Genomic DNA, 26,458 nt, shown 5'->3' on the forward strand with positions numbered 1-26,458 from the left:
TGGGACTCTCTGCACTTCCTGGACTTGGGTGACTATTTCCTTTCCCATGTTAGGGAAGTTTTCAACTATAATCTCTTCAAATATTTTCTTTTTCTCTTCTTCTTCTGAGACCCCTATCTTTTGAATGTTGGTGCATTTAATGTTGTCCCAGAGGTCTCTGAGACTGTCCTCAATTCTTTTCTTTCTTCTTTCTTTATTTTGCTCTGTGGTAGTTATTTCTACTATTTTATATTCCAGGTCACTTATCCATTCTTCTGCCTCAGTTATTCTGCTGTTGGTTCCTTCTAGAGAATTTTTAATTTCATTTATTGTGTGTTCAACATTGTTTGCTTGCTTTTTAGTTTTTCTGGTCGTTTTTTAAATGTTTCTTGTATTTTCTTGTATTTCCTTCATTCTGTTTCCAAGATTTTGGATCATCTTTACTCTCATTACTCTGAATTCTTTTTCAGGTAGACTGCCTATTTCCTGTTCACTTGTTTGGTCTGGTGGGTTTTTACCTTGCTCCTTCATCTGCTGCATATTTCTCTGTCTTCTCATTTTGCTTAACTTACTGTGTTTGAGGTCTCCTTTTCGCAGGCTGCATGTTCGTAATTCCAGTTTCTCAGTTGCATGTTTTTGAAGGCTGCCCCAGTGATAAAGTTGTTTCAGTGGGTTGTGTAGTCTTCCTGGTTGAGGGTACTGGTGCCTGTGTTTTAATCAGTCAGGCTGGATCTTGTCTTTCTGGTGGGCAGGACTACATCTGGTGGTGTGTTTTGGGGTGTCTGTGAACTTATCATGATTTTAGGCGGCCTCTCTGCTAATGGTTGAGGTGTGTTTCCATCTTGCTATTTTTTTGACATGGGGTGTCCAGCACTGGAGCTTGCTGGTCATTGAGTGGAGCTGGGTCTTAGCATTGAGACAGAGATCTCTGGGAGAACTCTCACCAATTGATATTATGTGGGCCCAGGAGGTCTCTGTTGGTCCGATGTCTGGAACTTGGCTCTCCCACCTCAGAGGCTCAGGCCTGACACCCAGCCAGAGCAGCAAGACCCTGTCAGCCACACGGCTGTCTGAAGCGAGGTTCTAGAGTAACACCCCACTCTGTGTGGCAGATGGTGAGCAAGACCTTCATATAATTTTTTTTAATTTCATTCATCATTCGGTTATATTTTTTAAAAAGAGTCCTTCGAGACTCTCTCTTTAGTCCATGCATCATGCAGAAGGATGTTGTTTTATTTCCATATGATTAGGGATTTTCCTTTTGTCTCTGTGTTATTGACTTCTAGCTTGATTCCATTATGCCCACATAATACATTCTGTATGATTTCAATTCTTTTAAATGTTTTGATATTTGTTTTTGTTCCAAGATATGTTCTATCTTTGTGAATGTTCATGAGCACTTGAAAAAAAATGTGTATTCTGCTGCAGTTGGTTGGAGTCTTCTATATATGCCAATTAGATCCTGTTGTTAGATTCTGTTGTTCATATCTATTTCCTTGCTGATTTTCTCTCCAGTAGTTCTATTAGTTGATAAGAGGTGGACATTGAAGTTTCCAATCATTATTGTGGATTTATCTATTTATCCTTTCAGTTCTATCAGGTTCTGTTTACTTCATGTATTTTGAAGCTCTATTGTTTTTTGTGTACACAATTAGAATTATAATATCTTCCTTTTATCTTTATGTAATGTCGCCCTTTGTCTTTAGCTATTTTCTTTACTCTGGAATCTATTTTATTGGATATTAATATAGCCACTCATGGCTTTTTTTTCATTGATATTCTCATGGTATGTCTTTTTTCATTCTTTTACTTTCAGCCTACCTAGAATTGTTGAATTTGAAGTGAGTTTCTCAAACAGCAAAAGTTAGATCATTTTAATCTGCTCTTCTAATCTTGCCTTTTAATTTTAATTGCTCTGAATAGCAGTGTCTGATGCAACTCTTTGCAGTGGAATGCTGAATGTCTCCCAGTTAGGCTGTCATGGAGTTTTCAGGAAATGCCAAGGCTACCTTGAGCTGATTAGTGCTGTTTATAATCTGGCTCAGAAATGCAACCTAAGAATCTCCATCTGCTGTAGATTTGGAATTACAAGCTTGAAATGTCATGGAAATGACTTCCTTGCTCAGCCCCCACCCGCTCCCTGGTGCTAGTCTCTCTCTGAGGGAAATTTCCCCAGCACCACCAGATGGGATTCACCTTTTTTCTCTTTATTTTCCCAGGGAATAGAGCATGGGACGTATCAATTCAGATTCTGTCCTAAATCTGGAACTCATTTTATATAATCAGGCTCTCTGCTGTTTAACCCTTGAGTGCTGGCTCACATAGAGCAGTAATCCAGGACTAACATTATCGAGAGGTTTCTGGAGACTTGCAAGGGTAACAAGGAAAAAGGGACTCACCACTTAATTTACACACTCCCTTCAAGGTCCCATATAAGTGTCCCTGATCTGGAAAAGGTTTCCTGCCCATATTGCACCAAAAACATCTCTCCCTTCTCTAAAATATTGCAGTATTTATTTATACCACTTGTTTTGGTAGACTTTTTTTTTGAATTTTTGAATTTTATTTTATTTATTTTTTTATACAGCAGGTTCTTATTAGTTTTCCATTTTATACATATTAGTATATATATGTCAATCCCAATCTCCCAATTCTTCACACCACCACCACCACACTCCCTGCCACTTTTTTTTTTAAATTAAGAATCATTCATTGATGATCCTCTGGATTCTTAGTACTCTGTTAGGTGTTAAGGTTGTGGAGAACAAGTCTCTTGGCAGTGTCCTTGTGTTCCACACAGTCCAGATGAAGAGCAGGCACTCAGGTTATTCAACGGCTATAGTGAGCACTGGGCAGGTAGGTAGAATGAGGTGAGGCTTCACACTATTCTTTTAATATCCTCCCAGTGCTCTTATGATGGAATTGCAGAGTGCAGGCATACTCTGAATATTTACTGAGTGATTTGCTGAAAAGCAGCCAGCACCAGTGTCCTCCAGAGGGTCCTTTCTGATGTCTTACACCCCAGCCCACACCCTACATCAGGCATGGCACTCCAAGTCTTCCCTGCCTGCATGTCCCACTGTGGCCTAAGGTGGAGATCAGATGGAGGTGAGAGGCTGTATACAGGTACAGACCAAGCAGCCATGGGAATTGTCTCCTTGCTGCCACCAGCACTCCACCTTGAAGCTCGTCTACCCCAGCCCCCCAAAGAAGATTTCACCTCCAAAAGGGCAGAAATGTGAGAACAAAATAACTGGATGGAGTAATCAGATCAATATGTACCCCTGGTGTGGCTGACAAGTAAACAGAACTTCACCCTCACTGAACTTCACCCTTAACTCAGCCCTGGAGAGCCTGAGAGACCAGGGAAATGAAAGTTCCCATTCTCGTTACTTTCAATATAGACCAAGCCCAAACAAAAAATGAACACCCAGAAACCAGTACCTCCAAATAGGAACCAAAAAGCATTCTTGTTTTGATGGTGAGAGAGAAAAGTGTTCAGTCTCCTTATAAAGAATGCAGTGAAAACTGCTGCCTCATAAACTTAAGCCATGTATTAGAAGCCATGTATTATAAAATGATCCATACAAAATTGAATAGATGTAGCTACCATTCAGTCACTCATCCATTCAATGTATTTATTAATATTTTTTACTGTCTGGAGACAAGGTCCCAGTGCTCTAAACACAGACATGCCCTATGTGCACCCACTGTGGGTCCTGTGTTAGTTGAAGTAGCTGGTTGAGTGATGGTAGCATTGAGCATAGGGAGAGCTTTCATTCTGGCATCACCCAGCACAAGACAACCATCCCACTAACATTTTGCCCACAACAGGAAACCTGCCCACCCACCAAACAGAGACCCCAGGGTAAGACACCATTCTTGAGGAAGCATAGGCATGAGAACTTGTGTCTGTATTTTGGGGTCCAAAACCTTCCCAAAGGGGAATTTCACTGTCAAAACCTACATCAAAGAAATGGAATTTCACATCTGTATTCATATATAAAATGACAAATTAAAACAATTTTTTAAAGTTTTATATTCCAGTATTTTCAACAAGTGGTGCTGGAGTAATTGGACACTCATAGGCCAAAAAAAACACAAAAACACATTGATCTAAACCTCTCATGTTATACACACCTTAACTCAAAATGGATAATAGATTTATATGTAAAACATAAAGCTATAAAACTTTTAGAAGAAAACACAGGATAAAATCTTCAAGGCTCAGGGGAGGTGAATGGACATGACACCAAAAGCATGATCCATCAGAGAAAAACTCAGTAAATGTGATCTTATCAACACTAAGGACTCTTGGTCTGAGAAAGCCCAGATGAAGAGGTTGAAAAGACAACCTACAGACCGGGATAGATAATTGCAAATCACACATCTGACAAAGGATTTGTACATAGAAAATTCATGGAACTCTTAAAATTAAACATTAAAAACAAAAGCAAACAATACAATAAAATATGAGCAAAGGCATGAACAGACATTTCACTGAGGAAGATACAGATGGCAAAGAAGCACATGATTTTATATATATATTATATAAATATATTTAACATATATCTCATATAAAATATATATAAATATATTATATATTTTTTATATATATCACCTATTACCACAGCTAGAATAAAAATTAGTAACAACACAAAATGCTGGCAAGGATGGGGAGAAACTGGATCTCCCATACATTGCTGGTGTGAGGTGCAGCCACCTTGGAAACAGTATGGTACTTTCTTAGAAACCTAAACATACATGTAACATACAGCCCAGCAATCCCAATTCTGGGCATTGATCCCAGAAAAATAAAAATTCCACACAGAAACTTCTGTATGAATGTTCATAGCAGCTTTATTTGTGATATCCAAAAACTGGGGGAAAAAAAATCCTCAAAAGGTGATATTTAAACAATTGTGGCACTTTTCTACCATGGAATACGACTCAGCAGTAAAAAGCAATGAACTATTGATACGAAATGCAGAGGGATCTCTGAGCAAAAGATCAATACTGTACCATTCTATTTATAAAGCATTTCAAAATGACACAATTACAGAGAGAGAACAGGTGTGTGGTGTCAGGTGTTAGGATGCTGTGTGGGTATGGGTATGACTATAGCAGCAGCAGGAGGGAAGAGCAGCCTGCACCTCCATTGTGGTGGTGGCTACAGGAATCTACACAGGTGATAAAATGATATCGAGCTGCACTTGTACACAGTTACCAAGGTCAGTTTCCTGGTTTTGATGCCGAACTGTAGTTTCATAAGATGTAACCTTCAAGGGAACCTGGGTGAAGGGTACATGGGGCATCTCTCTACTGTTTTTGTAACTTCCTGTGAAGCTATAAATATTTCAAAATTAAAAGTTTTCCAAAAAATCTCATATCCCGTAAGTTTCATTGAAAAGGAATTTTATCTGTTCTGAAAATGACTATAAATTGTTGAATTAAGCTTCTTTTGGTGTTTTACAACTTGTCAAGGACAGGAAGCTTAGAGTTTATAGGGCAGCGGCACCGAGTTTTCCCATTTGTTTATTCTTTAGAATTATTTTGGCAGAATTAATGTTTGAATCAGTATTATGTTTGTATGGGCAACTGCTTTCCCGGATGAATCTGGTTTATCACTTCTACAGACCTTGGGGCTGCCCCGAATAGGGTCCTAATCCTCCCCCCATCCATTGGCCAATCCAGGAAGGTACTGGGATTACCTACAAACCACACACAAGGTAGGGGCCAGTGTTGCAGAGATGCCAGTGTTGGCACTGCCTTGCACACCTGCGTTGGCATTTCACACAGGCATGGTGGGGACTGTGAGTTGAGACCAAAGACAATGCTCATGGACAAGGAAGTCAGGGGCAGTACTCTCTTCTCCCTCACCCTCTACTAAAATAACTCCCGTTATTTCTGTGAGGGGAGAACCAGAGCACTTTCCTGGTTTCCAGTCACATTTACCAGGGCAAAGGACAGGGTGCATGGGTGGGTGGGGGCTGCCTTCAAGGCCTTCCATGCAGAATACCAAGGATGGAATGTGCAGTGGGGCATGGAGGTGAGAAAGAGAGCATTTGGGAAGGGCTTTGCAGCTGCTTCTTTCGCATGGGCAAATCAAGTCTTTAAACCTCATTTTCTGCCTAAGTGAAGGGAAGGTGTTGGAATCACAGCATGTAACCTGAAAGCATCCAACCTGAAAGGTCCTCAGGCTTGTGAATGCTCTGCTTTGTGGCCTGCAGTGGTTGGTGCCTATGGGCATCAATTTCTACCTACCTGCTACCGCTAAGGCTCTAGGCTGCTTGCCACAAGAGGTCTCCAGACCCTGACTCCCGGAAAGCAGAATAACTCTCCATTCCTCTGGGCTGGCAGAGGTGCTGGATTCCCTAGATATGAGAACGGGTTCATTGATCTTTTGTAGCAGATTCAGGAAAAGAAAAATGCTTCTGAGACAATGATATAGCAAGAAGGCAAAATAGCAGGAAATTGTGTTCAGCTTTCTGTGTGTTTATGCAAAGTTATATCGGACACCCAGAGTCAGATACAGGCGATGGAAACTGCAGAAAGGGAACCACCATTGACTGGGGGCACAGTACATGCCTATGGGGCTCTGTGTACTGACATGTAATCAGGGAAGTATCACCTCCCCACAAACAGTTTACAGGCACGGACCCAGCACTCAGATGCAGGGGTAACTAATTCAGTTAGCTCCTGGCCAGGCAGCCTTGAGGCCCAAGCTTGCCCTGCTCCTACACTGATGCCACCTTAACATGAAATGCACCGTAATAACACCTAAATCAGACTTGCAGGTGGGGTCCCTCTCCCAGCCTGGATTCTAACCTCACCCAGAGTGGCTATTTCACTAGGACCAGTTTCCATTTCCCAGCACATGCTTGCAACACAGTGGGCTGCGTAGAGACACATCCATTTCACTCCTGTCACAAGTCCTGGTTCCCAGGCACTTCCGAGATCCCTTTTTCACGTTTAGATTTCAATCCCTGTGTGGGAATATTTCAACAGAGAGCTTACAAGGAAAGCCTGACCTATAATTATGGAAACCCAAAATGGAAATGTTTCCATTAATACCGGTCCCAGATAAGCCACTTATTCTTTCAGACAAACATTATCTGGCAGAGGATGAGGTGGGTCAGAGGCACAGGGTTTGGGGCCTTCCCACACAAAATCCCAGTCCCTGTTCACTGCCGAAGTCCTGCTTTCAGCTCTTCAATCCTCAAGCTCCAGAGGGTTGGAGAAGTTCCTCGACCTAGTTTTTGCAATCGCTGGAACCCAAGTCCAGCTTCATTCTCCCTGCACATCAAAGGTTTTCCAAAAGTCCAGCTCTGCTTCCAAACCAAGCAGCTCACAAAAGTATTTACTGAAGAAGAAAAGTGAATCAGGAAACAGCTGTGCCAAAAGGCCCAGCGCCGTGTCCCCTGGGGGTCACACTTGGCCATCTGTATCTCCTCTTATGGCTAATCTCTCTGGTTCTCAGAGAAGCAACCCATTAACTCAGACAGCTGGGAAAATGATGGAAACCATCTTTTTTTTTAAAAAAAAAAAACCTCTTATTATGCAGTGTTTATGTTTCAGGATCCAGGGGGACTTTTGAACGTCGACCTTTTGCCAGCCGTCCGAGCCCAAAGGCATGGGTGCTGGGAACTTGAATGGGGCCTCACTGTTACTACACAGACCCCAGACAGGTCCACAGACAGCCGGCTTAAACCAGGGGTGTGTGTGGGCTGACTGGTGAGCGGCTTGACATACATCATTTAGTTGGTTTATAATTTAGACGCAGTGACTGCCTAAGGGCTGGTCCAGTTCCTTGAAGCAAAGTTTCCCTGCAGAGTGTCACAGAATTCAATAGGTACGGCGGGAGTTTCATCACCTCACAGCATCTAAAGCAGGTGGGAATGGGGTTCATGAGGAGACTCCAGCTCTAGAATAAGGCATTCTAAATACTGTCCCTTCCCTGGGAAGTATGTATCTTTTCCACAAGGCTCTTCATCCATCTCCCTTACTCTGAAGTTACAGTAGAGGGGGTTTCCCATAAAGCAGAAATAACGAAGCCTGTAATAAATCTGTTCTCTCCTGGCTTGGGTCAGCTACTCTGCTTTAATTCTCAGATGGACTGAGGTCTCTCTTTAAAAAAACATAAATGCAGGACAGGATGCTGGGTCATGGGGACTCTGACTGAGTATGAAATATAATAAACTTTTAAGGAAAGTCATATTTTCCCTTTCAAAGAAAATCAGTTTCACAGAAAGGTCGACCCACAATTTTTAATGTGATAACATTTGCAAAGCTGCTTCAGAACTTTTCCACTTCTATTTTGAATTTTGTGTGGAGACCTCTATCTGGGTTGCTTTCAGCATGGAAACATATTTACTTCAGAAATAATAAATCTATTCAACATATTTCACCTCTTCACACATAATGGTTTTTTTTTTCAGATTTTAAAGATTTGAAAGCATGATTGACTTGTTTTAAAAGAAGCTTCATATTTATTTCTGAAAGATGATATTTTCATATGAATTTTGGCCCGTGAAGTGGTAATCAGACCTAAAAGCAGAGGGATGTGTGCATTTGCCAATCAGCTGCTCCTAAAAGAAGACTGATGTATTACTAAGTCAGTGAATGATGTGGGCCCTGTGGCCTCTTCATCTTAGGAACCTTCTCTCCTTTATTTCTGTCTCCTGCTTCTAGCTCTGTCTGAAGGAGAAGGCTAAGGCCACAGCAAAACTTTCAGTGCTGAGGCTCTTGGTGGCACCCATCTTGCCCTTGTTAACCCAGATAGGGGAGTTGATGTTGCACAGCCAAACATAAAAAATGAGCACAGCGGCTTTCAGAAGCCCACTCTTCACTGCCCAGTGAATCTCTGCTGTAAGCATTTTATCATTGTTTTCATAACAATATCTGGAAAGGGTCCTTAATGAGAGAAAGGCGTCATGTTCCAGGATTAAAAAAATTAAAGCGCAAAACATACTTTGAGAATTCGTTGCAGTTTTAGATGGGATGGAGATAGAGAACCATAGAATTTTATAACTGGCGAGCATATAAATTTTCTTCTCTTTCTAAAGATGAAAAGACCGGCCATCCGAGATACTAAGAGCATGAGAGTATTGGGTACTGAGAAAGAGAAAACCATGGACCTTATCCCTTCATTTAGTAGGGCAAGGCTGACAGGGGGAAATGCAATGAGCCTTTTTTATTTATGGTTCCTGACTGCACCTTGAAATCTGGATAATTTGAGGCAGATAGTATTTCTCAAAAATGGTCACAGTGGTACTTCCAGTTCAGTCCCACTCATGCTTCCAGAACCTCACTGCTCCCAGAAAAGGTGAGGCCCAAAGAGTTTATTGGGTGTGGAGTTTCTTTTTGGGAAGATGAAAGGGTTCTAGAGATGGATGGTGGTGATGGTTGCACAACAATGTGAATACGTTTAATGCCACTGAACTGTACACAGAATGTTTATGATGGTAAAGTTTATGTTATGTGTATTTTACCACAATGTAAAAAAGAGGGATGGAGTCTAAGTTCCCTTGAACCTCCCTGTTTTCCTTGAACCTGGGCAGATCTTGGTAACTGCCTCAGGGGCAGAATACAGAGAAAGAGATGCTCTGATTTCCAAAGTCCGACTCTGCCTCTCTCTCTCTCTCTCTCTCTCTCTCTCTTTCCCCTCACTCACATTGGGGAACCCTGCAGCCATGGAGTGAGGAAGCTCAGGGCACATGTGTGTAATCCTGACTGACAGCCCTGTTCATGGACACAAGCCTCAATTCTGTCCCTAGCCTGGAGCTGCCCCAGGCGATGTCAAGGAGAGAAGAGACCAGCTTTCGCCTAGTCCTGTCTAGTGTTTAGAGGGCAGATTCACAGGATGAAGGATGTTGTCTTTTTTGCAGCCATCAAAGCTGGGACACTGTTGATTCAGTCCTCAGTGAGCGAATGTGCAAGACACCTATGTGCACGAGATCAAGACACCTCAACTCTCACCCAGGTGCAAGAGTGCTCTGCAAGTGTGCTTACATGGGCACCTAGTTACACACTCTGGACTGGGTTCCTCTTGGGCACCAGGCACTCTTTAAAACTTAGACCTCAACAGAGAATGAGTAAATGTAACATTAACTGTAAAACTATAATTTAAATTGGGATGTGTATGAGGTACAAGGTGCTGTGCATGACTGTAGCTGGGAGTCCAGGAGGGCATCCCTAGAGAAGTGATCTTGGACCTCAGCCCTGAGCATGATTAGGAATTAGATGTGGAGAGGAAGGAAGAGGGTCAGAGGACAGTGTTACCACAGACCCTAACACCCAAGATCCCCTGCCCCAACCTCCCCACCCAAGGCTTCCTTGTGGCATTGCTCCCAGGAGAGAACACTCCTAACCAATCATCCTTGGGGGCTGCCACACAGGTGGATGGCACGATGGTGAGTGAGAGACCACAGGGGCGAAGGTGGAAGCTCAGGGGGCTGGTCCACGCCAGCCATGGGGCAGAGGTGGGGACACAGGCTCAGGTCAGGAGGGTTTTGAAAGCTGCACTAAGAGGTTTCAACATCCATCCATGACCAAATGCTTTGTGGATTTGTGGTCTTCCTTTTGCAGGCTGTCAGCCCCTCTTCTCTTTAAATCCTAGTGTGAGAGTGGGACCTCCAGCAGGATGCCCCCGGGGACTCAGTGTGCCCCTCTTCTGAGTCCTGGCAGCCTCATCCTGCAGCCTGCACTGTCCAGGGCTGAGCAATTCTCCTAACCCTTCCCCTCTCAGCATGGTCTCTGCATGATGGGCTACAGGCCGTGAGGGTCCCTGCTCCCAGCCGTAAAGAGCTGCTCCCAGCCTCTGTGCTCTTGTGCAGGTGGGCGTCCCAGCCACAGCCCCCCATCTTCCCTGGTACCTCCTCCTGGCTCACTCAGCTCATCTGTAAGAAAGGAGCACTGAATATGTGCTCTCCGGAATGCTGTCCTCAGACACTCACCTGTTTTCACTATGTTGCACTCAAATTAGGCCATTTATGTCTGAGAATGTCCACTCTGAGTCCTAAAAGACTGGACCTCTGTCATTATACACTCAGCACCTAATTAGGGTACCAGCTTGACCAGATACACACACATGTGCATGCGCACGCACACACACACACACACACAGAGGAATAATCACACATGGTACATTTCACACTTGTCAGTACGTGTCATTGGAGAGAGGGAATGTCTGAGGAATGGCTGAACTGCAGGAAAGGGCCATTAAAATTGTCTGAAAGGTCAGCCTGGGAGCTCTTCGCTGGGTGTTTGGATGTAGGACTCCTCTCTTCTGAATTCTGAAATTCTCAGGCCCCAATTTAATCTCGTGCTGGATTCTCCTGGTCAAACCCACTGGGAAGCAGAATGCAGTTGCTGGTGACAACTTCTGATGTGGAGGGCATTGGGAAGCGGGCAAGGGTCCTGAGACGTCCCGCTTCCTGATCTCTCTTCTCCTCTGTCTCCAGAGCATGCTGAGGTTGCCATGGTCACCCTGCACCATTTTTCAGAGGGGTTGGCAGAAGTTGAACTCAACACAGAACATTGGTCAATTTGAGTGTAACCTACTGAAATCAATATGACCTTGGCCTTTTTTCATAGACATAGATAAGACACATTTAAATTTTAAATTTCCAACTGAAAATAGGAATAGATTAACAGAAGAAAAGTAACTTAGACTGTTTGTTTGTTTTTAATTTCAGGTGCTCTAGAATAAGGATGGTAATAAGTATTTTCTGCTGCTTTTCATCCTGTGATTGTTCTGGTTCTCTACTGCTGCATAACTAACCACCCCCAAAACTAGTGACTTGAAACACTGACATTTTTTTCACTCACAAATCTTCAATATGAGCAGGGAAGCTTATCTATGCTTCACTTGTTTTCGGCTAGGGCAGCTTGGTGCTGGCTGCTGGAATTATCTGCAAGCTTCTCTCTCCCGTGGCCATTGGGTGGTTTTGGCTGTTGGCTAGAACCTCAGCCAGGGCTATAGGTTAGAACACAGCCTCCTCGTGTGCTGTGGGCTTCCTCACACAATGGTGGCTGGGTTCCAAGTGTGAGTGTTCAAAAGTCACATTCTATTTGTCAGAAGCAAGTTGCTGAGGCTGACCAGCATTCACGGGGACTCCACCTTTCACTGAGAGAAACGCAAAGGATTTGTCAACATATTTCAAAATCACTGTAATGCCCGTGTCATATGTTGCTAATTAATAATGGTAGAGCCTGAACCCCACATGAGAATCCTTTCCAACACAGTGTTCCAATCAGTAACAAACCATTGACTGGCATTATTAGCACTGAAGTTGAGACCCCTCATTGCTCTAGGCCAATGATCCAGTACAGGACCAGCTGTGGTCAGCAATGACTATGAGTTCATAATAAAACCAGAAAAATATGGACAATGCATTAGTTTTTCAAAAAGACAAATTTATCTATTTAAAGACTGTTTATCATTCTGAAATTATGCACTTCCTATATTTTGGCATGTTAAACTGTCTTCTCTTAGGAACTGAGGATGATAATAAAAAGCAGTTTTGTTGCTTGAACTTTTTAAAACTTTTTAAATTTTATTTTATTATTGGCTGCGTTAGGCCTTCGTTGCTCCGTGTGGGCTTTCTCTAGTTCCAGCGAGCGGGGGCTACTCTTCGTTGTGGTATGAGGCCTTCAGTAGCTGTGGTTCGCAGGCTCTAGAGCACAGGTTCAGTAGTTGTGGTGCAGGGGCTTAGTTGCTCCAAGGCATGTGGGATCTTCCCGGACCAGGGCTCGAACCCATGTCCGCTGCATTGGCAGGCGGATTCTTAACCACTGCACCATGAGGGAAGCCCCAATGAACTTCTTTTTAAAATATTGTTGATCCATCATCACTCAACTTATATGGAAATCATTTCACAATATATGTAAGCCAAGTCATTATGCTGTACACTTTAAACTTATACAGTACTGTATGTCAATTACATCTCAATAAAACTGAAAAAAAATTGCTGATCCATGAAACTCAAAAGTCACAACCCACTGCCCTAGCTGCTTATTGGGGTTAAAACATAACTGTTGTAAAACTTGTTTGGAGTCACACACAGACACAAAGCCTTGCACCCCTCTGTGAGGTTGCCTTCTAAGACCCACTTGTCACATCCTTTGGCATCATCATGTTTCCCTGCCTGAGTCTCCAGATTAAGCTCCAGGTTTGTTTTTCTTTTCCTCTCTTTCCCACCGCTCCCTGGGCTGTCCCATAGGTCGAGTAAGTGGGAGAACCTTGATGGGTATGCACATGTGCTTTCAGTATAATCAGGTCTGTTTTCTGGTAAAGACAACTGAACACTCAGGTCTGAGTGCCTCACTCTGAGAAATCCCCACGGGCTCTTCAACTGAACCAATGGGGAAACAGCGGTTCAGTAAAATTAGGACAAGATCTATGAGTCAGTGTTGATCAAAATGACTTGGAGAGGATATTAAGTGTAGAAAGCAAACCAAAATGTTACCTTGAAAAACAAACTTTAAAGTTGACAGTATCTAGATACAAAACAACACTGGCTGGGTTTAAGCAGCTCCTCTATCCGCTCTTTCTTTGTCAATTGGAGAAATAATTGGCCATTTTAACATAGAGATGGAGCCCAGGTTAATGAAGGAAATACTGAGGCTGCATTTAATGCAAATCCTTGGAAATTTTAGAAAGGCTACAGAACGTCAAGAATTTTAAGAATTATGGAACATGGAGACGGAGAGAAAGGCAGAGGAAGGATGAGGAGGAAGGATAATGAGAGCTCATGAGAGAGCTTACAGGTTAGAAGATAGCTTTCACTAAAGTTGCAGGTTTGGTTTAGGAGAAGACAGAGCTGGGAAGGAGGCTTTGGGAGCAGGCCCTGTCCAAGTCTCACTTTGTTTGTGATCACTCATCTTTAGCACAAGGCTTTACAGAACAGGCACTAGAGAAGCACCAATCCTGACAACTACAGGGGAACTGCATTCCAGCCCTGGTCACCCCCACACAAAAGAGCAAACACTACCAAGCCCACATCCCAGAGGCGGGGCCCAAGGAGGGCACCTTGGCAACCTCTCTGTATGTGCGCCATCTCGCTATGAGGAGAAAACACAGGGTCCTTTCCAGCTCTCAGATTTCAAACCCCAAGTGAAAGTTCCTTGTTTCATGGTCTCAGAGAAGCATGGGGATGAGCTGTGGAATCACCTTCACTGCCCCCAGCTAAAGGGGTGCTGGGAGGGGTGGGGCATGGGGGTGGGGTTTGCTCACATTGGACGATGCAGCTTTCTCCCCCTAAATTAAGGCTTGAGTGTCAAAGGTGCCTCCCAGCTCTGATTCTCAAGAACACCTCACTTCTCTTCGCTTATGCAGTATCTTGCAAAGACCTCAGGATCCATCTGTCAATATCTGGCACAGCACATGCGTTGAGGCTCTTTGTCCTGCAAATACCTTCATGCACACTAGTGTCTTGTCACAACTCTTGGATGAAAATCATTGCTTGTTAACCTCTAAAAAACACTGGAAGCGGGCTTCCCTGGTGGCTCAGTAGTTGAGAGTCCACCTGCCGATGCAGGGGACACGGGTTTGTGCCCCGGTCCGGGAAGATCTCACATGCCACGGAGTGGCTGGGCCCGTGAGCCACAGCCACTGAGTCTGTGCGTCCGGAGCCTGTGCTCCGCAACGGAAGATGCCACAGCAGTGAGGGGCCCACGTACAGCAAAAAAAGAAAAACTAAAAAACAACTGGGGGCACAGCTTGTCCCTGGCTCTGCCTGCAGGGAGTGAGGCCCTGAGCATACCTCACCTGGGAACAAACTCCAATGTTTCCACCACCTTCCCTTGCTCCTTCGTATCTTTCCCTGTGTGCACCGCTGACTGATGCTCCAAAGCATGTTAGACACAGTGGCTTCCTTCTTCCCATGCAGATAATCGTGGGAGGAGTCTGGGGTATTTATTTTAAGAGTTGCCTGCGGAAGACAGAGGACCTCTCCTCTGTCTCACAAAATGCATGTCACAAAGAATAAACCCATCAGCAGCTGCCCTCTGGCTATGTAATTGCTATTCTGTGCACGAGGAAATGAGTGGCCAGGGCACAGGTTACCAGTTTGGGAGTAGCCGAAGAACCCTTTCCCAACGAAGAAATTACACAGTAGCACAAAACCAGAGGCTCCCTTTCTTGAAGATCCAGGCAAAGCTACAGAGAGCAGATACAAGGCCAGTGCGATTACCTCCAATGTATAATTACAGCCAACCATCTGAGAAGAAGGCTGAGCCCTGCCTGGCGATACTCAGGCCACTGCACATGAGCAACAAGACCACTGCCTCAGGTGTGTGTGCGAGAAGTGGCTCTGCTTCTCACCATGCCCTCCCCCTCCCAGCAAGGAACAGGGAGATGTCTTTTCCTCTGTGGCTTATCTGGATCAGGCTTGGCAAGCAGGGGCATAAAACACAGGGGTTCCATGTCTTGGCTATTGTAAATAGAGTTGCAATGAACATTGTGGTATATAACTCTTTTTGAATTATGGTTTTCTCAGGGTATATGCCCAGTAGTGGGATTGCTAGGTCATATCCTAGAGTCTGTCATTCAGAGTGAAGTAAGTCAGAAAGAGAAAAACAAATACCATATGCTAACACATATATATGGAATATGAAAATAAAAATAATAATGGTCATGAAGAACCTAGGGGCAAGACGGGAATAAAGACGCAGACCTACTAGAGAATGGACTTGAGGATAGGGGGAGGCGGAAGGGTAAGCTGGAACAAAGTGAAAGAGAGACACAGACATATATGCACTACCAAACATGAGGTAGATAGCTAGTGGGAAGCAGCCGCATAGCACAGGGAGATCAGCTCGGTGCTTTGTGACCACCTAGAGGGGTGGGATAGGGAGGGTGGGAGGGAGGGAAGTACAAGAGGGAAGAGATATGGGGACATATGTATATGTATAACTGATTCACTTTGTTATAACGCAGAAACTAACACACCATTGTAAAGCAATTATACTCCAATAAAGATGTTAAAAAAAAAGCAAAACACACACAGTGCTGAGGCCGTGGTCCTCATGCCTTCAGCAGAGGCTTAGGAGACATCAGGACAAAGGACTCCTGCCTTGGGCAGTGATGTACAGGAATCCTTACTTTTTCTTCTTCCTTCACCGTGGTATAAGGGACTTTGCTTTTATGAAATTCAACTCTTTAGTTAGATTGCTTAGGAAAACTGATACCAGGATCATTTTAATAGTTTTGCCTAGAGAACGGATAGCCTTGTTTGGGAGGCTCTTCGGAAAAGAATTAACAGTCAAACCAGCAGGACTAGAGAAAACAAAACGAACCTCGCAAAAACCAAGTGGCCAGAGTGGATCTAGGGACTGCAGCCTGGGCTTCGAGGCTGCCCCACTGCACGTCCTCTGTGCTCATGGAAGCTTTTTCTGGCCTCTCAGTTAAGAGGCATCTCACATTACACTCTGTAATTCCCCTTCTGGGAATTTATCATCCTGGCCAATGAATAATTGTGCAATGACTTAATGTGGGTTTTTCACTCTGGAATTGGGCACAAGGGTCAGCCCCATGTCTAGCTTCTTTGCTGCTGGATTCCCTGTGCCTAGAATAGTACTTTGCACATGGAAAGAGCTCATGTTCATTGAATAAGTAGATGGAATGGGCATGGATGGATGAATAGATGGGTGGATGGATGGATGGATGGATAATAGATGAATTGGATGGATGGATGGATGGATGGATGGATGGATGGAGCCCACAGGATCATTGAAGCATTTTGTTTTTCTCTAAGTTCAGAACTGAGCTCCAGCAGCTGTCTGGACCCAGAGCTTTCTACCAAAAGGCTGAACTTCAGGTGTGTTTGACATGAGGGAGGGCAGGTGGAATGGATGGACACAGTTGTGTGCTGTCCCTGCCCCAGCTGCACTGGGGAGCAGAGAGCTCTGTCCCTTGAGAGGGTGTTGCCCAGGGCTGTGAGGCTGCCTTCTGGACCCCCTACAGGGCTTACGCAGAACAAATCCTGGGCTGTCTCAGTAGGGCATCCTCACCCTATAAAACAGGCGTGTATTTATGTAACACTTCAGGCCTGATGGAGACCAGATGTGACGAAATGGCTTGGGCTGCACTGGAATGCTGAAATACCAAGCTAGACAGCTTTTATGTCTGCTCATGTTCAGCAATCTCTCCTTAAATCTTAAGTTTGAGCCCTGATATACATCCATTAACTTCATTCTTCTGTGATACGGAAACATCTGGCAACTTCTATTTAATTTGTTATACGTACGTGAGAAACATGTCTGTGTATAATTTCTATCATCCATCAGCATAGTGCAATAAAAAGAATACTGGGGGAGACAAGCAAACCAAGGACAAAGCTGGGTGACCTTGGACCACTTGGTAGTCTCTGGGACCCAGTCTTCCAATTACAATTCCAAGAGTTCTCATGTATTAAACACTTGCTTTGTTCTAGGCATTCACCAGAGGCTGAGTAGAAGTTACATATCATTGCCACAACTGTTCCCTTACTCAGATGGGCAAATGGGTACCCAGGAGTGACTTTCCAATATCACAACAGTTGATAAGGGGCAAGTTCCAGTCTATGTCTTCTAACCCTAAAACCCCACCTCTTTCCATTACTAAAAACTATCTGTCCTCTCCTCCCAAGCGTGGGTGGTCAGGAATACACAGACGTTCTCTGTCTGGGGCTTTGTGACACCCACCAGCACATTACAGACGCTAGGAAGACCTCAGGCAAAAACCCTGCTTACTGTTTACTCTAGTGTTCCCCAAGCTAATTGGGCTCCCAGACACCTTTGTCCTCTGAAACTCCTATTGATATCTTGAAGAACACTGATGGACAGCCAAACAAAAATGTCTGTTGAGTACCTGTTATGTGGCTGGCACGATGGCGCTCATTGCTGTACTCAGGGAGCTTTTACCTTAGTGACAGGTGAGGTTCACATTGTCTCCTGTTTAGAGAAAGCTCTTCACTTCTCCATGCAGGTACTTATACTGTAGAGATACTTTTCGTATTATAAACTGCTGCTGCTTTGGAAAGGTGACCCCAAACTCTCCCTAGGGATTGTAGGCAGAGGTCAGGGATCCCCATGCAGTTTACCTGAGAATCACACAACTTGCTGCTATCGTTTTAAAGTCTCAGAAGCAATATTTGCCCTGTGCAGTTTCTCACTTGAATAGAAAAAAAAATGTACAGAACATTATAATTAGGGTTTTGCAATAAGAAAAGTCTGCCCTGAAGTTCCTCGCACTTCACAGTTGCCCTGCTCCCTCTCCCCCCACCATCCTCCACTTCCTCCTGCAGTTTAGGGCACACAAGTTGCAGACGGGAAGGCTCCAGAGTGGGAGCCGAGCACCCTGGGTTCCCATCACAATGTGCGTGACTTTGGGCAAGTCCTTTAGTCTCTCTGTCTCCACTTTAGGATTCTTCCCCTCAGAATGCCGAGGTGGAGCATGTATGTCACACTAGGATGGATCATTTGGTCAGAACCACTTCAACAGCTAGGAAGGAGCCACAGAGCAGAACCTGTCTCCATCTAGGGCACTGGCTGGACCAATGGTCTATGATGGCCGAGCAGGACATGTGGGAACCCAACCTCTGATTCATGTCATCCCTCCAAAGGCCCACAGGGCAGCGGATGCTTCCTGCCTCGGGAGCATCCTTCAGAGTCCTGAGTCACTTCCCAGCTCAGACAGTAAAACCCGCAGTGAGTCATTCTCTGCAAGAGAGCACACTGTCCACACCCACAAGTAACAAGGGATGGCCGTGTAATCTGCCATCACCATCCAAGATCTGTGGCCTTAAATACCAACAGTGACACACAGAGTATAGGGTTCTGCCTCCTTAAGATACCTGTTAATTTGGAAAACCAAGAAGAGAGGGGCCTCGTTGTCTCCATGTGGCACTTCTGAAAAAACAAGTAAAACATTTCAAGGGAGGGAACAGTAATCTTCTGAACACATGTAAACTACGGAGCTTTGCCCAGGCCAGAGATAATTTAATTGGTGGGCAAGCAGCACCCACACTGTCCACTATGCCCTGGCTTGTGAAGAAGGGATCCGGGGGCCCTTGTTTCTACTTACCCGTGTTGTTTTGTAATTATCTAAAACTCAAACAAACTAAAGGCCACTTTGTTCAGACAAGTTATATAGAATGTTCCCTAGTAATTGAGTCTATTTTTCTTTAATTTCTCTACTTTCTGGGACATCATGGAAAAGTGTGTTACTTTATTGAATTAAACATAGATTCAAACTCTGTCAGATGAAATTTCATGAGTAACAAAGGACCATATATGCCTGTCTCCTACTTATTCAGATCTAATGTCCTTTTTGTTTAAATTTAGTCCTACTCTGATTATAAAAATAAATTGTGTTTATTAAATAGAATGTGGAGAATATGGAAATTACCAAGTAAAAAAATAGAAATCACCATGATAACTCCATCATGTCATTTCTTTTTTCTGAAAGAAAGCATTATTGCCTGAAAGAAACTCTGAAGCACTGTGAACCCATAATCCATTCATCTACAACATCCATGAGGTTGGCACTTTAAATATTTTCTGGCACTAAAACAGTGTTTATGATCCATGAAAGAGGAAAAATGAACACAATTTTACATGAATTTGATACCATACCCAAATCGCTACCCTCACCTACCATATCTCAGAAAACTACCTGTTTCATCATGGCTGAAACTAGTTTAGCAAAAGCATCCTTTATCCCAGCCAATGCCTAGCATGAACAGCTGCTCTACACTCCTTACCCTGACAATGTGCATGTAGATGTCAAACCCAGGTTGAAATGCCCGGGACAAATGGGACAGTGTCACCTAAAAGACACTTGGCTTCTGCCTAGCCCTCAGACTTGCCAGGCCAGGGCCAAATAATTTGTTCTGCAACCAGAGCTGGGCTCTGGGACAACATGAGAGGGGCCAGGACAAGGGCTTCTAGGGCAGGGCAGTGGACTCAGTGCAGGTTTCTGACCCCATGGAAATCAGAATAAGTGTGAAAGCAGTGAATCTCTAACTACAAGAATGAGTAGCAAATCATCCCAGAAGAAATCTCACTGATCACCATATTGAAAATTGCAGACTCCCCAACCCAGCATGGCACTTACAAGATGTTGCCTGTTGTATATTTCTCCACAACACTTACCTGCTTATCTGCCATTCATTTTACTTCTTTGTTTATTATTTACATTTACCACTAGTAGAATGAATGGAAGGACAGAGATTTGGGCCTGTTTTATTTGCATTTTTATTCTCAGAAAGCTGCCTGACAAAACAGGTGTCAGATAAATATTTAAGAAATAAAAAAAAATGGTAAGTGAAATACATTGTTCTTTTAGAAAGGAAAAAAAGGCAATAGAAACTCTAGGGAAAAAACAAAAGCTCTAAATATATTCATGGTCCAAATAGAAAGCAGTTGATGAGAAATAACAAAAGAAACTGCATTTGATTTTTGAGCATGAATATTTTTCTTCTAAACAGTACACAGAATCCAACAGAGAAAAATGTGTGATCTTGGCAATACCACTTGGCCTAAATAGTAAACAAAAATGCCATAAAACTTATGATGTCAAGGCGATTGTTTTTCAAATTTTAGTGTCAATTATGGTCACACATAGAAATTTGGGCAAAACAATGTAAATGTTGCCAACTTTGATATACTAAATGTAAAAATGTAACAGACAAAAATTAGGTGGATAATGGAGCAAGGAATCAGATAAAGACACTAAAGTCTTTATCTCATATTAGGTGGAGGCAAGATGCCCTGTAAAGTTGTTAAAGTAGGAAGTAGAGATTTAAGTACGTTTTTTAAAACAATCAATAAAATAACAAAATATAATATAACTATCATATTTGGCAGGAAGAATAGGAAGAGGAGGGTGGTGGAGCAAGTAGTGATAGTACAAGGGAGAAAATGCCCATAATTCATGATGGATAGTAAATAAGTACCATCTGAAACTTAAAACAGAAGGATGAGCATATCATTTAAACTGTGGGAGATAACTGCCAGCATTGTTAAAAGAAGTGGGCTGGGCAGGGAGGGACAGTACTGAGGAAGGAGGCTAACTTTTTAACATGAGCTTTTCAATATTAAAGAATCTATTACAAACACCTTACCTCTTTTAAACATTGAAGCAAATTCTTTAAATTGCTAGTTAATAACTTTCTTGCAAGAAAACTCTAAACCAGCATTTTAAAAGATAGCTCTGAGTAACAGTATCTTTCAGCTCAAAAATCAATTTTTGGAAATTATTTTTCCCATTATTCAAAGAGAAAGAAGTCCCATTAGATCTGCCACGAAAGAGATTACTGGTGATTTCCAGCAAGATGGCAGATTGGGCAGATTTGGATTTCCTTCCATTATGGAGAGAGACACGATAGACTAATAGCCAACCTTTTAAAATGCACAGCCTAGCTCAAAAGAATAAAGAAGAATATTCTCAGAAAGTAGCCCAAGGCAGCCCAGGGCAGCCCAAGGCAGTCCTGGACTTGGGCCTCGGTGGGATTCACCACCATGGGAATGTGGTTAACACTCATGCAGGCTGGGGATGGAACTGAGGTGCCTAGATAAGGCCCCACGTAGTGCTAACCATCCTTTCTCACAAAGGAGAATAGAAAACTCCACCATTGGTCCAAGGAAGCAGCAAGGAAATTTGCCATGTATCCAGGACCCTGAATGGGGAAAAGTACTAAACAGAAAAAACAAATCTGGGCCAGGCAAATGTTTACATGCGCCATATAGTGCAGGTATCATAAGCTGAGAAATTAATATAAAAAACCCATGGTCCAACAAGGACCTACTATATAGCACAGGGAACTATACTCAATATTTTGTAATAACCAATAAGGGAAAAGAATCTGAAAAAGAATATGTACACACACACACACACACACACGTGTGTATGTGTGTGTGTGTGTGTATATCTGAATCTACTGAGCTGTACACCTGAAACCAACACAACATTGTAAATCAACTATATTTCAATTTAAAAAATAATTAAATAAATAAATAAAATTTTAAACCCATGGTTACTTGGAAGAAACAAACATCAAGACTTCTGTAGGGATACCTCTCAGACTCATGGAGTTCCCATAGGAAAAAAACAACAAAAAAAAACCCTGCTCCCTGCCAAGAAAGCACTCACAATTAAAAACAAAACAAGACAAAAATTGCAACATATAGCCCATTATCAATATTGACTAACATTTACTGTCCCAACACTGTTCTAAATGCTTTACTCATCTTGTCACTCTTCATGACATCCTTATGAGTTTGTATCAGGTAGCTTTTGCTGCATAACAAACCACCCCAAAACTTAAGTTTAATATGACAAACATTTATTTTTTCTCACAATTCTGTGAGTCAGCTGGGAAGTTTTTCTAGATGGGGCAGAATTAGTGGATCCCTGCTCTACTCACATACACAGTGGAAGTCAGATGCAGAGTGGCTGGGGCTGGACGACTTAGGATGGTCCCACTCACAAGTTTGGCAGTTGGCTCCAAGTCAGCTATGGTTATTAAAACTCAGATGGTGCCCTGACCATCTTCAACTTCCCCCTATAATTCTCTTCTCTCCATATATTCTTGTGCCATTTGTTTCTTGCTAGATCCAGGAGGCAGTTTGATATCCAAGTTTTTGAATGAAGTAAACCATTGTTCTTTGTACTACCTAGAATTGCTATCTCAGAAGAGCTTTGAATCCCCTTGGTCTTCACCAGAGACAAACAGCTGATAACAGAGCATCTTACAGGCAAACTTTGTATCAGCAGCTCAGGAAATGTTCTGTGGTATGTCCCTGTGAACTTGCCCTCCTGAGCTCTTCCCCCTCAGGGGCAACTTCCAGGTCTACTTGCTAATCTCTCCTCTAGTATCACTCACTATTATCTAATCCTCTCTCAACTGCATACCCTCATTGACCACTTGCCTCGCCTCTCCTCCAGAGTGAGTTAAAGAAACCCTCAGTGAGCCTTACTGCACACCTGTACCACTTCATAGGTGTGGCTGACCAGGTGCTGAGCAGGTTTTCACCTTCCTCAAGCCTGCTCCTTACCTTAACTGCCCATTGTTGCCCCAGGGACAACCACCCTGGGGTTGGACTTCACTGCAATGAGCAATTCAGGCCTTCCCATCAGCTGCTTCATGATTGGCCACCACCAGCTGTCCCTGAAGCATCCTTTCCTCCCTCTCCTGACTGAGCCAATTCAGGTGGGTGGCCACTACTTGGCATCTCCTCTTGGACTAACAGATACCCTTAACTCAATATGCCCCAAATGAAACTCAATATTCCCTGCAACCACCAATATGCCCCCATGCACCACCAGACCTTCCCTTCTCTCCCCTCCTCCATCTAGTGAAGGCCCCACAATTCACTTGCCACCAGCAGAATACCAGCATTCACCTTTTATGGGCTTTTCTTCCAAAATGGACCCCAAATGTATCCCCTTTTCCTCTTTCAAATGTCTCCAATGAGCCCTGGTCCATCACCAACACTACTGAGGATTTCACAGCCTCCACACTGGCCTCCCTCCTCCAGACTCCACACAAAATTTAGAGTGTCTCCTCCATGGGTGAATCTGATAATGTTGTCCCCTGCTTAAAGCCTTCCATGGTGACCCTTTGTAATCAGTATTCAATCTAGTCTCTTCATGCTGACTCTAGGATCCCTCTGAGGTTTTCCCTGCCCATCATGGACCACTTTCCTGGGTTTCCATTATTCTCCAGACACTATGTACCTCTAGCACACTCAGGTGGTTGCCACCTCAGGACATTTGCACTTCAGTCACCATATCCTGGAATAGTGTTCTCAACGATCTGTTTGTTGGCTCCCTCTTCATGCTATTTATGGCTCCTCTCAAGGGTCAAGTCTTCAGAAAAATCTTCTCTGACATCTACTTAAAGAGGCCTGCCACTGCCAGGCCCTCTCTATTCCAGTGCTTTAGTGTTGCAAACACATTTTACTTGAAATTGTATTGATTTATGTGTATCTATGTCCTCCCACTAGATTATAAGTTAAGAGGGCAAGAAAGGATTTTTTCTGTCTTATAATGCTCCCATGGCTTGTACTTAGTACAGTGTAGATAGTAGATCACTCCATAAACACTTTGAAAAACTAAATAAACTCAACCACAACTCAACTGTAAATTTCCTTTACAACCTGGAGCACTGCAGTCACATCCTGGTTACACCACTATATTCATCTGTATGGGACTCCATGTCTGGGCAGCTTAAACAACAGAAATTTATTCTCTGACAGTTCTGGAGGCTGAAAGTCTGAGATCAAGTTGTGGATAGAGTTGTTTTCTTCTCAGGCCTCCCTCCTTGGCTTGCAAATAGCTGTCTTCTCCCTGTGTCCTCACATGGTATTCCCTCTGTGTGTGTCTTTGTCCTAATCTCCTCTTCTTGTAAGGACACTGCACATTGGATTATGGCCCATACTAATAGCCCCATTTTACCTTGGTCATCTCTTTAAACATCCCATCTTCAAACACAGTCTCATCCTGAGGTGCTGGGGGTTAGGGCTTCAATGTTAGGAGGGAAACGATTCAGCATATAACACCCACCCTGCATCCATCATGGCCCTGCAGGCTACTGATGGCTCCTTGGAAACAGGATTATTTGGAGTGAAGGATATTTATATCCCTTGTTTACACAAGAGACATGTTCACATGGTTTTGCTTCCATAGGTTTGAAAAGAAGGTTACTGTAGCAGCAACTGGTCATAGCTTCTCTCTCCCACTGTACCTTGCTCACACTACCCCTCCAGCTGGAGAGCGTCATGTGGCTAGGAGCATTTTGAGATGCAACCAATGGGAAACTGATTTGGAAGCATGCTGAATTTGAGCTTTGAAGGTATATTTTCATGATTTTAGTCACCTCCATGTATGGCTACCTTATTGCTAACCATTCCAGTGCAGGAATGATTTCCTGGAATGTCTCCCTGCCTACAGTTCCAGCCCCCTGGTGTCTTGGCAAGCAAGAGGGATCACCTCCTACAGCACTGTGTGGGGGGTGGTGAAGAGAAGCAAGGATAGAGAGACCCAGAGCCAGAAGCTATTCTCTGAAAACTCTCCCAGCCACTATGCTTTCAACCATAAGCAGGTCCCAGTGATACCTTGTCAAAAAAGAAGAGTTCTCTGGCCAGGAAAGTGCTTAAAATGCAGTACACTTAATTATAAATGCAATGTACATTTTTTTTTACAAGAATCACATGCAATAGCACTTATCAGAACTCCTGTTTCTTAGGGCAAAAAGCAGTAGCAGTTCTACAAATAACTACTCCATCTATAAATGAAGTCATATTTTATCCACCCCACATAGCAACTTGCAAATTAGAGATTCCAGTGAATCTTATCCTTCAGAAGTAGGTATTTCCAGACAAAATTACCACCAAGGCAAAAAAAAAATATATATATATATATATATATCTATATCTATATATAGATATATATATAAATTCCTGAAGTATTTCAGAAGTGTATGAGATAATTTATAAAAATATGCTTTTTTATGATATTGTGACATATATGGTATTTATCAACTTTCAAAAATGTGTAATATTTGAAATGTGTCTACTTTTCCGAGTCTAAGAAAACTCTTACCTAAGTTTGCATGTATAGTTTTGTGTCCTGGTTGTGTTCCAGCCCTCACATTCCATCCATATGACCCTTGCCCTCAGGGAGGGAAGCCCACAGATGCCAGAGCAGTGAGAACTCAGCCAGATGTGGCCACACCCTGGACCCTGGATAGAGCGAGTGCTTCTTCCTGAAAATGACTTGTAGTGTAGTGCAATGAGCTTGTATTCAATCGATGGCTTTGCCACATCCGAAAGACACAGCTCTGGGCAAGTGTCCTTGCACCTGTGAGCCCCGTCTCCTTCTTTCTAGAATGGGCAGTGACCTTAACTTCACTGGCTTAGGTGAGGGTTAAGTGAGAATATCACATGACTGAGCTTTGTAAACTGGAATGTGCAGACATGAAGGGTTACTTTTCCAAGTGTGGTAAGGTGTGCAAGTAAGTATATTTTTAAAACAGATTTTTAGCTGATCCTTTTTGCATAGAGCACCACTAAGAAATGAGGGAGGGAAAAAAGAGACCACAATAGGCAGGAGGGAGGGACAGTGTTTCAGGGGAGTCTGGTCCTCAGACACCCCTGGGGTGCAGCCATCACAAAGAGACCTGACAAAGAGACTCCAAGCAGTGCTGAGCCATCACAGGACAGGGGACAGGTGGCCTGATGTGCCCCAGACAATGGTGTTTGTCTAGTCCCTGATATGATAAGCTTCCAAAAAGTCCCTTTAAAAATGTGTTCAGCACAAAATAAAACTCCCTCTCCTCAAGAAGAGGAGAGAGGAAGCCAGATTTTTAACTGACAAATGGATCACTTAGATTCTGACAAGGCTGATTTGAACTCATGCTATATGGAGCACAAGTTTGGTTTTGTTTTCTCCAATTGCTGCTCAGGGTTGCAAAATGAGAGATAACTAGCAGAA

The sequence above is a fragment of the Stenella coeruleoalba genome (assembly GCF_951394435.1).
Source record: "Stenella coeruleoalba genome assembly, chromosome: 7".
In the NCBI taxonomy this organism is placed as follows: domain Eukaryota; kingdom Metazoa; phylum Chordata; class Mammalia; order Artiodactyla; family Delphinidae; genus Stenella; species Stenella coeruleoalba.